Source organism: Hyla sarda, unplaced genomic scaffold (assembly GCF_029499605.1).
Source record: "Hyla sarda isolate aHylSar1 unplaced genomic scaffold, aHylSar1.hap1 scaffold_1266, whole genome shotgun sequence".
Classification (NCBI taxonomy): Eukaryota; Metazoa; Chordata; class Amphibia; order Anura; family Hylidae; genus Hyla; species Hyla sarda.
This window is the reverse complement of record NW_026607888.1, coordinates 3,232-18,926: the sequence shown is the minus strand read 5'-3', so window position 1 is coordinate 18,926 and position 15,695 is coordinate 3,232. Positions and strand designations below refer to the sequence as shown.

At 48.4% G+C, this 15,695-nt stretch overlaps 2 non-coding genes and 1 pseudogene across 2 annotated transcripts; all 3 read left to right on the top strand.

Annotated features, from left to right (window-relative positions):
* The first annotated feature begins 6,000 nt into the window (after positions 1–6,000).
* LOC130304196 (U2 spliceosomal RNA) lies at positions 6,001–6,188 on the top strand. Its single transcript, XR_008853994.1, has one exon. It is a non-coding gene; the product is annotated as a U2 spliceosomal RNA (small nuclear RNA).
* A 2,089-nt stretch (positions 6,189–8,277) lies between these two features.
* Positions 8,278–8,437, top strand: LOC130304202 (U2 spliceosomal RNA; annotated as a pseudogene).
* A 6,631-nt stretch (positions 8,438–15,068) lies between these two features.
* Positions 15,069–15,253, top strand: LOC130304189 (U2 spliceosomal RNA). The gene has a single exon (XR_008853988.1). It is a non-coding gene; the product is annotated as a U2 spliceosomal RNA (small nuclear RNA).
* Positions 15,254–15,695: the final 442 nt, after the last annotated feature.

Genomic DNA, 15,695 nt, shown 5'->3' with positions numbered 1-15,695 from the left:
ATATATATATATATATATATATATATATATACGCGCACACACACACATATATATAAACGTATTCTCCGTTGAGATATTGCAGCCGCTGCTGTGTCCAGGCCCAGGAGCCTTAGCACTGTGCTGTGATGTCACTCAATACCACTGACATCACTAGGTGTAAACAACATCTCTCCTTTGCTGTGTATGTGACTATGGAGCTGTTTGGTGATGTCGTCTATTATGGCCTTCATAGAAGCAACAGGAGATTGTTGCATCCATCTAGAACCCTCAGAACTACAGTGCTATGATGTCACTCACTTCCACAGGCCTTGCAGAGTGTAAACAACAACAACCCAGCTTTGTTGTGTATGTAACCATAGGGATTTGTGATGTCACCTAGAACCTTCAAAGCAGCGACAGCTTTATGAGGAGCATCAGCACTGCTCTGCCTGAGCAGAACCATCACCGCCATAGGTTGTCAAATAACCCGGGTTTAACCCACACAGGTAAGTCCAATGGGGTGCAGGCATGTCCTCTATGCTTACAGCTTCCCGTGGGTGTTGGTTTGATACCGTTTGGGGACAGCCAAGGAGGCATCTGCAGGCAACAAAGGTAGGTGTGTGCTTGTGTGTGTGTTTCCTATGCAGATCCTAAGCCCGGTGTCACATGCAAGTAGGAGGAGTAAGAAGGGTTCCTGGCAAATCCGGGTTATGGATTGCATTTAAAAAGGCCCCGTGGGAGTGCAATGGGCCCCTGTCTTGCTGCTTAGCAATAATGGTATGGGTTTAGGTTCTGCTGTGTGTACTGGTGGTTGACTGCCCCCCAGCCCAGAGTGTGCATGGAAAATTGTCTGGCAGCCTCCCTGACAGCAAGCAGTGATAGTGCCCATGAAGGGCACCTTGTTGGGCCCGCCCCTTTCACGGTTATCGCTTCTCGGCCTTTTGGCTAAGATCACGTGTGGATTTCTGTGCGTGGTTTGGGTTGAAAGGAGTGGTGATCGGGGCCCTCTTTACGGGGGGCCCTGGATTGTTGCTGAGCTGCGATCGTGGGTTTTACCTGCAAAAATGAGCGAGAAGGCGCGTGGACTTGAGGACACGGTGCGGATCTACGTTCCTGGCGAGCACCGGGGGACGATCGGACTTGACCAAATCGTTGTGGAGATTCTTCGCAAGCTTGATTACCTACAGGTATGGAATGTATTGGCTATACAGGATTTTCCTAGGCAAGGAATTTATGATATTACTTTTTGTGGTTCTGAGATTTGCCAGAGAGTCTATATGGATCTTGAAGAAATGAAGAGGAAAAGTGAGCCTGCTATAATGAAGAAGATTAAAGTGGAACCGTTATTTATGAATACAACAAAGGTAGTAATTGTCCACATGTATAATCCTAAGGTTTCTGATGAAATGGTTACAAACTTTTTGTTCCGGTATTGCGAGGAAGTGAAATTTATAGGAAGACTTAAGAACAAGTTTGGGTACTTTAATTGTAAGAGAAAGTTTATTGTAAAATTTAAAAAAGATGAAGGAATGCAAGATGGAAGGAAGAGCATACCACAGGTGTTTTCTATCGGAGGAGAGAGAGGTTTCTGCTTTTATGAAGGCCAGTTGCAATATTGTAGAAAGTGCCATGCCTATGGCCATGTGCAGGATTATTGCCCTGAGAAAGGAGAATGTTGCAGAAATTGTGGGAAAACTGGTCATGAAGCAAGTATTTGTACAGAGAAGAAGACATGTGATATCTGTGGAAGTGAGGAACATTTGGCAAGAGGCTGTGATATGTGGTATAAAAAGAAGAGAAGTTATGCTGATGCAGCTGGGAATAGAGGAGAACAAAGAGAAAAAGGGGGAGGGAGGTTTGTTCCTGGAGTTGGTGAGAGTGTGAGTGTGAGTGTTAATGTGGCACAGGTGGCTGAGGAAAGTTCTGTGATAGTGGAGCACATTAGCACTCAGGAGAGGTCAGGGGAGGAGGGTGTTTCCACTGCTGTGACTGGTGAGGAGACAGGTGTGGGAGGTGAATTTACCTTGGTGAAAAAGAAAAAAGCAAAAAAAGTGAAAGTGGTGGAGAAAATTGAGACAGTGTATGGTGATGTTCTTTCTAGTGAAGAGGCTATGGATGATATTGAATGTCCAAACCCAATTGTGGGGGAGGAGGAGGGAATGGAAGTTGTTGGGTCATCTCAGAGATCTCTAACACCTGGTCAGAGAGTTTCTCGCAGTAAGGAAGAAGAGGAGGAGGAAGATGAGGATGTGCAGGTTGTGAATAAAAGGTGTAAGACAGGGAGCTGGTCTGAGGATCAGGAAGCCCTTGTTCTTGGTAGTGATAATGAAATAGACAGGGACTCTAACATAGGGTCGCCTGATTGTTTTGCAAGTTTACATAGGAAAGTTGAAGGCCAAAATGTTAATTTCTAAGTTAAGATGGATTTTAAAGCATTTGGTTTTCTTTTCCTAGTTATTATGACTTTGGTTGTAACAACTATTAATGTAAGAAGTATTGAGTCTGAAATTAGGAGAGCTGCAATTTTTGATATTCTTGAGAATGTTAGAAGTGATGTGATATGTTTACAGGAGTGTGCAATAAAGTCAGCACCTTATGCAAATGAGTGGAAGTGTGGGCAGTCCTTCTGGTCCACATGTGCAGAAAACAAAAATGAAGGTGTTGGGATTTTATTGCGAAACAGGGACATTAAAGTTTTAAATTGCCAAACTTTAGTACCTGGTCGTTGTATTGTTTTAATTTTTGAGGTTTTGGGCCAGAGGATGAGAATTTTTAATGTGTATGCTCCAGCAGAAAAACAAGCACGTTTGTCTTTTTTAGAGTCCCTTAAGTTTTTTATCCCTGGTCGTGAAGATACTATTATTGTTGGCGATTTTAACTGCATTAGATCCGTCAATGATCGTGAGAGCTCTGCTGAGGTTAGAACTGATATTACTTCCAATGTTTTAAATCAAATTATTCAAGACTTGCATTTTACTGATGTTGGACTGATGGTTAGCACTGATGAAAGATATACGTACATATCAGATAGTGGCCGCTGTAAATCCCGGATCGATTACATCCTGGTCTCTGATGGGATTAAGGTGGTCCGGTGCAATCAAATGATGTCAACTTTCTCAGACCACAAGATGGTGTTGGCTGAGATAAGTGTCACAGAGTCCCTTCATTTTGGGAGGGGGCTCTGGAAATTAAATGTAAGTCTATTGGAAGATGAGGAAGTAATGGCTGGTTTTAATCATGTCTTTTTATCCTGTGTTTCTAAACAACCTGATTTTAGTAATGTCTTAGTGTGGTGGGAATGGGCTAAAGGAGAGTTTTCTAATTTCTTTAAGATGTTTTGCATAAAGAGAGCACAAGAGAAGAGGAGGAGTGATGAAAGGCTTGTATCCCGGTTAGAGACTCTCTATAAGTTTAAACGTGTTGGTGTGGAGGTGGAGGATGAGATTGTTAAGGTGAAGGGGGAGATGAAAAAAAGGTTGTTGGAAAAGGGAAGGAATATTGTATATAAGTCTAAAGTGCAGCACCTAGAAGAAAATGAGCAGTGTACACGGTATTTCTTTAAAAAATGTTTTAATGCTAAAGGTGTTTTTAAATCTGTTTTTACCCCTACGGGGGAAGTTTTTGGAGAGGAGATGGTGAAGGAGATTGGCAGATTTTATGAGACACTCTTTAGTAATAAGAGCAGAGCCAGTGAGACGGAGATGAATGATTATTGTAATATTTTGGAGAATAATGTTCCTGTTGAAAAAGTAGATTTTTTGATTGATGATGTTAGTGAAGGGGAGATCAAGCAGGCCCTGGATAAGATGGCCAAAGGGAAGACACCAGGCTGTGATGGTCTCCCCACTGAGTTTTATTCCGCGTTCTGGAATATTTTAAGTAAAGAGTTTACACGGGTGGTGCAATATGTTTTTAACTCAGGTGTTTTAGCTGAATCTATGAAGAAAGGGGTCATAACATTAATTCATAAAAAAGGTGATGGCAGAGATCTTAAAAATTGGAGACCTATAACTTTATTAAATTGTGACTACAAGATAATTGCTAAGATTGTGGCTAATAGACTGAGTGATGTAGTGGACCACCTTGTGGGAGAATACCAAGTTTGTGCAGTACCGAAAAGAAAAATAACAGATAATTTATTGCTTTTAAGAGACTCTATTTATTACAGTAACTTTAACAAGAATGCACTGTTTGTTGAGTCCATAGATTTCGAAAAGGCTTATGATAAGGTTGCACATGATTTTATGTTCATTGCTTTAAAACACTTAGGTATTCCAGAAAAGTTATTATCTGTTATTATGAGTTTTTATCATGGGGTGACAAGTCAGATTTTAGTAAATGGGCATGTGGGGCCTGCTTTTAATGTCTTGTCTGGAGTCAGACAGGGATGCCCACTCTCCCCAATTCTGTTTATATGCGTTATAGAGGGCCTGTTGAAGAATGTGCAGAAAGATAAATGTGTGAGTGGTGTTTTTATTCCAGGTAGTGATGGTAGTAAGTTAAAGGTTTTAAGTTATATGGACGATGTGGTTTTTACTTGTACATCCCAAGCAGATCTCAACAGAGTAAATTTGCATGTGAGGATTTTTTGTTGTGTGGCTGGGATGAATGTGAACTGGGGGAAGTGCCAATTATGCAGTTTTGGGAACCAAGAGAATATAGTAGTGGATGGTGTTAAGGAAAAAGAAGACATTGAAGTGCTAGGAGTGATATTTGATAAAGACCTCAAAGGAAAGAAAAGTTATGAGACTTTGGACAGTAAAATTGAGAAGAAGCTATCCTTCTGGAGGTTAAGGAACTTGTCACTTAAAGGGAAAGTTCTTATCATTAAGTCTGTAATCCTACCGCTTCTCTTGTATACGGCTATGGTGCTTCCTCCAGGGAAGTTATGGACTAGGAGAGTCACAAGGAAGCTTTTTGTGTTCTTCTGGGGGTCTAAGATGGAGAAAATGAGAAGAGAAGAAGTGATGAAGAGTATGAATTTGGGCGGATATAACTTTCCAAACATTGATCTGTTTTTAAAGGTGCACTATTTTCTTTTAATTTTTAAATTGATACAGTGCAATAATAGGGCGGCAGACATGAGTAAATACCTTGCAGGATGGTTGTTTTCCAAATGGGGCTGGTGTGAGAGGGATTTGAGGAGACCCATAGCACATGTGATACCTACCTTCTATGTGCTCCTCAGGTCTTTCAATGATCAATTTGGTTTGAGCTCTTTAGGTGAACCTGATAAAAATAAAATAGAACAAGAAATAAGGAAAAATGAGACATTATATGAAGTACCATTCTGCACTAATGCTCAGTCTGTGAAGATTTGGAAGTTTTTTAAAGTTATTGGACTATCAAACAGACAAAAAGACGTTAGTTGGATGTCCTTTCATGGCTGCCTCCCAACCCGATCTTTTTTAAATGGAAGAGGTTTGAGAATAAGTGACAGATGCCCAAGAGAGGGTTGTGGAGGTAGAGAAGACTTAGTGCACCTTTATTGGGACTGTTTTTATGCAAAAGAATTTTTTATGTTTTTAAAGAAGTTTTTAATCCAACTCACTGGATATAACAGTTTTTCTTTTGAGAAAGTTTTTATTGGTCAAGATCTTAGTAAAAAGGAAGATACACGTACTAATTGGATTCTTTTTTCTGTTTTTAAAGAGGTTTTATGGGACTCACGCAATTTGCTTGTTTTTAAAAATGTTGTTATTTCTCCGAGGGAATTGAAAAGATTGTTTTTAGGAAGGATTTTTACTATCTTTCTACTGGACAAAAAGAGAATTGGTGAAGAAGAAGCGGAGAAAATCTGGATGCATACACGATGGAAACATTTATAAGAAGTACGTAAAGGAGAAAGCTGTAAGTTTTTGACCAATTTCTGTGATTGTTTTTGACATGTTTTTTTGTTTTGTTGTTTGGTCACTTTTTCTTGGCACTCGGTTCCCTTAGTTAGTTTTTTCCGTATGATGTTTTTTCAGATATTGTTTTAAGTGACGAGTCTTGGTAGGTGACCTGATGATCGTCCAAACAATAGTCTGTAACTGAGGAAAAAAAAAAAAAAAAAATCTGTTCTTATCAGTTTAATATCTGATACGTCCCCTATCTGGGGACCATATATTAAATGGATTTTTGAGAACGGGGGCCGATTTCGAAGCTTGCTTCCGTCGCCCTATGCATTGACCCGATATGGCAGTATCTTCGGGTACAGTGCACCACCCCCTTACAGGGTTAAAAAGAAAGATTCCTACTTTCATTGCTACCTGCTTGCTGGCTAGCCAGCTAGCCAGCCCTGTGGGCCTTGCTGCTGCTGCAGCCAAAAAACAAAAGGTGGTGCTGCTGCTGCTTCTGCTGCTTCTGCTTCTGCTTGTGTCTGGCCGCTGTTGGAGCGTCCAGGCACAGGACTTCTGCTGCTGCTGACTAAATGGCCTCCTTAATTGGATCATTTGAGTAGCCAGCACACCTGTGCAGGTAGGGCATGACATGATAGGCAGCTGCCTTGATAGCGGGTGGGTGCTGAATGTTCCTAATTGACAAAATAAGATTAATGCTTATGAAGAAATATAAAATCTCATCCCTTCCCCAATATCGCGCCACACCCCTACCCCTTAATTCCCTGGTTGAACTTGATGGACATATGTCTTTTTTCGACCGTACTAACTATGTAACTATGTAACATAACATGGGGGGGGGGGGGGTCTCCTGGCTGTTCACACAGGTGTGTCATTGCTGTACATTGACCATGCATTGCTTCTGTGGTATTGCAAAGGCAAAGACAAATGCTTCCAGCCATCCATTGCACTAATGGATTGGTCATCAGCTGGCTGTCTATGTCCCGCATCAATATAGACCAAAGTACAGAGGGTTAGGCTATGCTATTGTGCACCTACCTGATGCATCAGAAGGTGCGAGGCCCTTGCTAAATTCTGTGCACAGACTTTGAGATCTATACTTTAGACTGTTTCTAAACCTGCTCCAATATGGACTGACATTCTGGCCTACTTTCAGCCGATGCGACTTGTCTGTCGCTGAACAGTCGCTTTTTATGTATTCAGCACCTATGTATAATGTTGTAAAAATGCTCTAGAAGCTAAAGTCGCAGAAATGTCACACATATTTGGCCTGCAACTTTCTGTGCGACAAATTCAGACAGGAAAAATCAGTATAAATCCTTAGAAAATTATCCCCCAGTGTCTCCATCTGCTGGCGGTATTGAATAAGCATTGCTGCACTGATGGGGTATGCATTAGACGAAAAAAAAGAAGAAAAAGAAGAATAATACGCCCAGAAAAGAGGCGAAAAGGAGAAAAACGTAAAAAAACGTGAAAAAAAAGTAAGAGGAAGAGAAGGGAAAAAAAGGTGGAAATGGGTTTAAAAGTGATTTCGGCGGAGAAATATATATATATATATATATATATATATATATATATATATATACGCGCACACACACACATATATATAAACGTATTCCCCGTTGAGATATTGCAGCCGCTGCTGTGTCCAGGCCCAGGAGCCTTAGCACTGTGCTGTGATGTCACTCAATACCACTGACATCACTAGGTGTAAACAACATCTCTCCTTTGCTGTGTATGTGACTATGGAGCTGTTTGGTGATGTCGTCTATTATGGCCTTCATAGAAGCAACAGGAGATTGTTGCATCCATCTAGAACCCTCAGAACTACAGTGCTATGATGTCACTCACTTCCACAGGCCTTGCAGAGTGTAAACAACAACAACCCAGCTTTGTTGTGTATGTAACCATAGGGATTTGTGATGTCACCTAGAACCTTCACAGCAGCGACAGCTTTATGAGGAGCATCAGCACTGCTCTGCCTGAGCAGAACCATCACCGCCATAGGTTGTCAAATAACCCGGGTTTAACCCACACAGGTAAGTCCAATGGGGTGCAGGCATGTCCTCTATGCTTACAGCTTCCCGTGGGTGTTGGTTTGATACCGTTTGGGGACAGCCAAGGAGGCATCTGCAGGCAACAAAGGTAGGTGTGTGCTTGTGTGTGTGTTTCCTATGCAGATCCTAAGCCCAGTGTCACATGCAAGTAGGAGGAGTAAGAAGGGTTCCTGGCAAATCCGGGTTATGGATTGCATTTAAAAAGGCCCCGTGGGAGTGCAATGGGCCCCTGTCTTGCTGCTTAGCAATAATGGTATGGGTTTAGGTTCTGCTGTGTGTACTGGTGGTTGACTGCCCCCCAGCCCAGAGTGTGCATGGAAAATTGTCTGGCAGCCTCCCTGACAGCAAGCAGTGATAGTGCCCATGAAGGGCACCTTGTTGGGCCCGCCCCTTTCACGGTTATCGCTTCTCGGCCTTTTGGCTAAGATCAAGTGTAGTATCTGTTCTTATCAGTTTTCATGCTGGTGGGGATGGGTGCTGCATGGAGGATGCAGGTGTACCAGGGCTTTCCGGGGCTGGTTCTGAGGAATCAGCTCGACGGCTGCCCCGATGTGACCTGTTCCCTCCGGGTCTCGCCATGAGGCTGAGAGGGTCTAGAGCCGAGGTACTTTTGTGCCTCGGGGAGTGGTGACCCCGAGGTGCCGAAACTCACTGGGAGAATAGGCTCACTGAGTTGAAGCACGGGCACCATAATCTCTTCACCTTGTGGCACTCACCTCTTGATTCCCGGCCTTCTGGCTAGGATCAGAGAAATTTTTATAGATCCGGCCGGATGTCCGGGCAGTATATCTGCACACATTCACTTATTTATTTATTTTTTGTCTCACTGTGTCACTTTTTGCGTGTTGTGTGTTCACAGGATTTGTCAGGATGCGGTAGCCCTTCTGGGTGTCCCTCCTGGCGGTCTAGGGGAGGTGTGTGTGGCCATTAGGTTCCGCACCTCCCTGCAAACACCCCGGGTACTCCTGCTTCGCAGGGTACCTACCGTAATCGGCTCTGCGGGCAGATACCTTGGCTAACGCCAAGGGGGATGCCGGGAGCATTTGTGGTCTCCTAGTAGCTTCGGCGAAAAGGGACATCGAACCTGGAACCTCGCAGGTACCTTTTGGTCCGGAGGCGAAGGGTAAGGTTTGTTGGGGGGCCTCTCTCCTATCGGAGAAGGGCTTGCGATAGACCGCATCCTTTGTGCACGTTTTTTTTAGTGTAACACGTTTGCACTTTTTCTTGCACTTTGGGTGAATCGAAAGCACGTTCCTCGGCTTTAGATAAAAAAAAAAAAAAAAAATCTGTTCTTACTTACCTGGCAGGGGAGATACCATGATCACTAAGGTCTGAAGAACTCCAAGCATTGTGGTAGAGATTTTGCGTAGTACGATTGCAGTACTTTTCGTTCTTATTAGAACCGCATTTCTCTAGAGCATACCACCTGAAGATCGTCTCCTGCCTGCCTCGGAACATCTGAAGAAGGAGAAGTTCTTGAAGACTGCAGCTCCGGAAGAAGCCGACGAAGAACCTGGAAGAAGGGAATCGGCGGTGAATTCCGGAACAGCGGCGAAGAGGAAGGCGGCGCAGAATCTTTTCGAAGAAACTCGCTGCCTCTGGAGAAGGATTTGCATAGCTCCTCCCACTGGGACCGGATCTGCATAGCTCCTCCCACCCGGGAAAGAAGACTTTGCGAAGCCTCTCTCCACAAGCAAGCAAGGAAGCGGAAAAGAGCCTGCTGGAAGAAGCCATGGCCTCAACCAGCAAGTCCACCCAGGAGGCTGCAGGGCAAGGCCTGGAGGTCCAGCCCCAACCACAGCAAGCTTCAACCTCCACCACGGCAAGGCAGAAGGGCGGCAGAATTCCTAACCTGGAAGCTCCAACCCTGGAGCCCTGGATGAGGCAGACTGTTGCCTTGAAGCTCAAGCCCGTGGACGGAAGGGTGCCGGACATGTCCCACGACGTGTTCTGCAAGAAGATGCTGGCGGATCAAGGCTTCCCCACGGCTGACACCCTGGGAATAGTAACCTTCTTTTCGGGAATCTTCTACATCACCTTTGCCACCATTGGGACCTGTAGAAGATACTGGGAGGTGGTGAAAGCGGCGAGTCCCGAATCCCCTTTCTCTCGCTTTGTGGGCAACTGCCTTATTCAAAGAGAGGAGAGGCGGGTGACGGTCTCAATGCGGAACCCACACACCCCAGGCACGGACATCTCGACCTTCCTGAAGCGCTTCTGCACCGTGGTGAGGGAGCCCACCCGCATCCTGAACTCACTCGGATACTGGACCTGCAAGTGGTCTGTGGTCGTCAGACTCAACAAGAACCCTGCTTCTCCAGACGGACTACAGCACCTGCCAACGACATTTTCCTTGGGCAACCCCGCAGGACTTATCTTCTACCCGGACATGCCGCAGACCTGCAGGAGATGTGGCAAGATGGGCCACGAGGGCAAGGACTGTACGGAGGATGCCTGCAGGTATTGCCGTGTGACAGGTCACACGACCAAGGACTGCCCCAAGAGCAAGACCTGCAACCTCTGCGGACTGGCAGCCCACAGCTACAAGGACTGCCCCCAGAGGGAGAGAACATGGGCATCTGTGGCAGCGAGAGCACCGAAGCCAGCCCCAGCTCCGGAGCCAACACCACGGATGGCCAAGCCGACCAAGGAGGGTAAGAAGGCGAAAGCCACCACCCCTGCCCCGTCCCGCCCCTCCCCTGCCCCTTCCGCCCCATCCCCTACCCCTCCCGCCCCATCTCCTGCCCCATCCCGCCCCACCCCCACCCCTGCCCCATCCCGTCCCACCCCTGCCCCATCCCGTCCCACCCCTGCCCCATCCCGTCCCACCCCTGCCCCTCCTGCCCCATCCCGCCCCACCCCTGCCCCCCGTACCCCACCCCGGCCCACCCCTGCCCCCCGTACCCCACCCCGGCCCACCCCTGCCCCGTCCTCCCCTGCCCGGCCCACCCCTGCCCCGTCCTCCCCTGCCCGGCCCACCCCTGCCCCGTCCTCCCCTGCCCGGGCACTCTCTCCTGCCCCCCGCCCCACCCAGCCTCCTTTCTCTCCTGGCCCAGCAGCACCTAACCCCCCTCCAGCTGCTGGTGCCCGCCCTTCGGAGGACTTTCCTGTGCTTCCTCCCCCAGGTACCATACAGAGGAAGAGGAAAGGAAGGGACAACGTATCAGAAGAGTCCCACAAAAGAAAGATAATCGAGACCTGCGAGACCCCTCAAGCTTCAGATGAGGAGGAGGAGATGGAGCAGGTCTGCGAGAGCCTTGAGGCTTCAGAAGAAGAAGAGGTGATGGAGCAGGCCCAAGTGGAGCAGGTCCAAGCAGAGCCAGTCCAAGCTCAATCTATGGAGGAGCTGCTGCAGGACCCAGAGGTTAAGAAAATCCTGGACACTCCGTCCAACACGGTCTACGACGAGTTCTTGGAAGGGCGCTACGAGAAGCCACAAGAGCCGACAGGCGCCAGAGAAGAGGACCCGTCCGACCAGACTGGTAACTAGTATCAGAACTAACCTCTCTTTTTATTCCCATGGCTGATCTCAACATCTTCTGCATTAATGTGAGGAGTATTAGAGCTTGGTTTAGATTTCAGACTGTTCTTACGTTCTTAGATTCCCAGAGGTGTGATGTTTACATGTTGCAGGAATGTGCTTTGTCTGCTTCTAGGTCTTACAACCATCTGGCCAGGCAGTGGCCTCACGGCCCTTCCTACTGGTCTGGTGGGGGCGACAATAGGTCTGCGGGGGTGGCCATCCTGATCAGGGGAGGTAACTTTGCACTTGATTCCGTCCGGGAGCTCGTCTGTGGCAGACTTCTTGTCGCAGACGGTTCCTGGGCGGGTGAGCCCGTGCGGCTCATCAACGTGTATGCCTCCCCTGAGAGGGATGTCCGACTGGAGGTTCTCCAGGCCCTGCGGGCTGAACTCGCCACCACTAGAGCAGTAGTGTTGGGTGGTGACTTCAACTGCCCCATTGAGGTGGACGGGCGCAGTTCTGGCACATCCGCCAACCTGGACGTGACGTCTAAACTGCTGATTGAGATGGTGACGGAGGCATCCTTGCAGGACGTTGTCGGGTCCATCGGGAACGGCTCCGTAAACTATACGTGGAGCCGCCCCGATGGCTCGCTCCGTTCTCGGATAGACTTCATCTTCACTTCGAGAGCAGTCAGAAAGGTGTCGTACTCTATGGTCCCCTGCTTCTTCTCTGACCACAGGGCCATTCGATTCCGGGGGACTCTGGGCCATGGATTCCCACCTGGCCCGGGCTCCTGGAAGTTGAATTGTGCCCTGTTGGAGCAGAGGGAGGTCATGGAGGAACTTAGGGATGCTTACCTTGTATGGCGAAATGACAAATGTCTGTTCAAGTGCATCAGCGATTGGTGGGAATATGTTAAAGTCGAATTCCGTTGTTTCTTTCAGGCAAAAGGCAGACAACAGGCGTGTGCGAAGAAGTGGGACTTGAGGAAACTGCAGCGCGAGCTGCGGTCCCTGCAGGACCTGCTCCAGTGTGGCTGGGACGTCAGGGAGGAGCTGGAGGAGACCAAAAAGAGCTTGAAAAGGCACTTTGAGGAGGAATCCAAGCGAATCGTCTTTCGTTCCAAGGTGGAGAACCTGGAGAAGGGTGAGAAATGTAACTCTTTCTTTTTCAGGAAGCTCCATGCCGGCCACACCCCCCTGACTGAGCTACGAGATGAGACCGGACACATGAGGAGCGGCAAGGAGGAAGTGATGGGGGTCGTCCACGACTTCTACAGCAACCTCTACGCCCCCAAGTCATCCGACCCCGAAGCCGCCGAGAGGTTCCTGTCAGGTGTCACTAACGTTGTTGATCCCGCAGGTGCGGCGGCTATGGACGATCCCTTGACGGTGGGGGAGCTGCTCTCTGCCGCTAAATCCTTTAAGCCCGGCAGGACCCCGGGCAGTGACGGTCTCCCGGCCGAGCTCTACGTAGCGCTGGGTGACCTGATCTGTCCGGACCTGTTGGAGGTGTACAAGGAGGTGGTGGTGGGGGGCAGAATGCCTCCGTCGTTGAGGGAAGGGATGATCACGATCTTGTATAAGCGGAAGGGGGAGAGATGTGACCTGAAAAACTGGCGTCCCATCTCTCTCCTGAACGTGGACTACAAGATCCTCGCCAAGGTGCTGGCCAACAGGCTGAAACCTGTCATGGGGCAAATCGTCCATCCGGACCAGACCTGCAGCATTCCTGGCCGCAGGATTGCCGACAGCCTTGCCCTTGTGAGAGACACGGTCCATTACATCCAGGACCGCGGGGGCCGCGCCGCCCTGGTCAGCTTAGATCAGGAGAAGGCGTTCGACCGTGTCTCCCACGCATTCATGGACAGGGTTTTGCGCAGGCTGGGTCTGGGGAAGATGTTTTGCTCTTTTGTTAACGTTATGTATTTTGACATTTACAGCACGGTGTTGGTGAACGGCTGGAAGACTGACCCCTTTCCTATTCTTTCAGGGGTTAGACAAGGCTGCCCTCTTTCACCTCTCCTTTTTGTTTGTGTTATAGAGCTCTTCGCTGAGACTATCCGGCAGAATGGAGAGATCAGAGGGATCACCGCACCAGGACCAGATCGCCACGAGGTCAAGTGCTCGCTCTACATGGACGACGTGACCGTCTTCTGCGCTGACCAGCGTTCGGTGACTGCACTCGTCCAGACCTGCGAGGACTTCGGCAGAGCTTCGGGGGCAAAAGTCAACTGCGGGAAGTCGGAGGCCATGCTCTTCGGGGAATGGCACCTGGCTTCTTCCGCCCCCTTCCCCTTTGCTGTCAAGCCGGACTTCATTCAAATTCTTGGAGTCTGGTTCGGGAAGGAAGGAGCGGCCCTTAAGTCTTGGCAAGACCGACTAGGAAGGATAAACTCGAAGATCGGACTGTGGAGCTCCAGAAAGCTCACGATGGAAGGCAAGGCACTTGTCCTGCGGAGTGAAGTTTTGCCTGTGCTCCAATATACCGCACAGGCCTGGCCTCCCCATACCACCGTTTGCAAGGCCATCACCCGGACAGTGTTTGGCTTCGTCTGGGGCAAAATGGACAGAGTCAAGAGGACCGTGATGTACAAGGAACCCCGCAAGGGTGGGAAGGGAATACCCGACATCCCCGCTCTGCTGAGGGCCTCCTTTGCATGTGTCACGGTGCAGCGGACTCTTGTAGAAAAGACTGGCTCAGCGGGCAGGTCCATGTCTCGCTTGCTTCTCATGCCCCTCTGGAGACAGCTGGGCTGGGACAAGTGGGACAGCTCCATCCCTTACAACTGGAGCACTCCCTGGTTCTATGGGGATGTTGTCCGGTTTGTGAGGGAGCACCAGCTGGAAGGACTGAAACCAGACCTATGGAAGCCAAAGACAATCCACAAGCTCATCCGAGCTAAGGACTCGACCGAGCTGGTTCCGGGACTCCCCGCAGCCACTGCTGAGACAGTTTGGAACAATGTGGCCTCAAAGCGGCTTACCAATGGACACAAGGACTTGTCGTGGATGGCCGTCATGGGAGGTCTCTCTCTCAGGTCATTCATGCATGCCCGCAACCTGTGCAAGACCCGGTACTGCCCCCGTTGCCCCTACGTGGAGGAAACATCTTTCCACGTGTTTTGGCAGTGCCCCTTTGCACAGGGTCTGTTGGACGCCCTAGAACAGGAACTCAGAGACTCAGTGCCCAGGAGCTGCCTATCGTACCATTCGGTGCTTTACGGCCTGTTCCCTGGGACCCACGACGTGGAGGCCATCCAGGAGGCCTGGCGCCTTATGAACTGTTTTAAGGACGCAGTGTGGCTTGCCAGGAACCGCCTCGTGATCAACAGGGAAAACATGTCCGTCCGGGACTGCCGCAGGTTCATCAAGAACCTGCTTAGAGACTATTCCATCTTGGACAGCTCGGCCGTTGATGAGGAAGAAGAGGAGTGAAGACCCCTCTCCTTCTCCCATGTCTCCCTGAAGATACAGCCCAACAGTTTGGCCCTGTGATCCGCCCCCTCCCTACCCCCACATAGTCGCCCACACCCCTACCCCGATCACAGATTGTATTATTTGGTTTTTGTTTGATCTCTTGTGCCTTTATATTGCAGGATTGAGCTGAATGTTAGAGTAGCATGGTGTGCGATGTATAGCTTAGGGAACCTTTGCTGTGTATTGTACTATCATGCTTTGTGTGACTGTAATTTATTGTACGACTTGTAATGACTGAACGGAAAATAAAGCTCTTTCAATCAAAAAAAAAAAAAAAAATCTGTTCTTATCAGTTTAATATCTGATACGTCCCCTATCTGGGGACCATATATTAAATGGATTTTTGAGAACGGGGGCCGATTTCGAAGCTTGCTTCTGTCGCCCTATGCATTGACCCGATATGGCAGTATCTTCGGGTACAGTGCACCACCCCCTTACAGGGTTAAAAAGAAAGATTCCTACTTTCATTGCTACCTGCTTGCTGGCTAGCCAGCTAGCCAGCCCTGTGGGCCTTGCTGCTGCTGCAGCCAAAAAACAAAAGGTGGTGCTGCTGCTGCTTCTGCTGCTTCTGCTGCTTCTGCTTGTGTCTGGCCGCTGTTGGAGCGTCCAGGCACAGGACTTCTGCTGCTGCTGACTAAATGGCCTCCTTAATTGGATCATTTGAGTAGCCAGCACACCTGTGCAGGTAGGGCATGACATGATAGGCAGCTGCCTTGATAGCGGGTGGGTGCTGAATGTTCCTAATTGACAAAATAAGATTAATGCTTATGAAGAAATATAAAATCTCATCCCTTCCCCAATATCGCGCCACACCCCTACCCCTTAATTCCCTGGTTGAACTTGATGGACATATGTCTTTTTTCGACCGTACTAA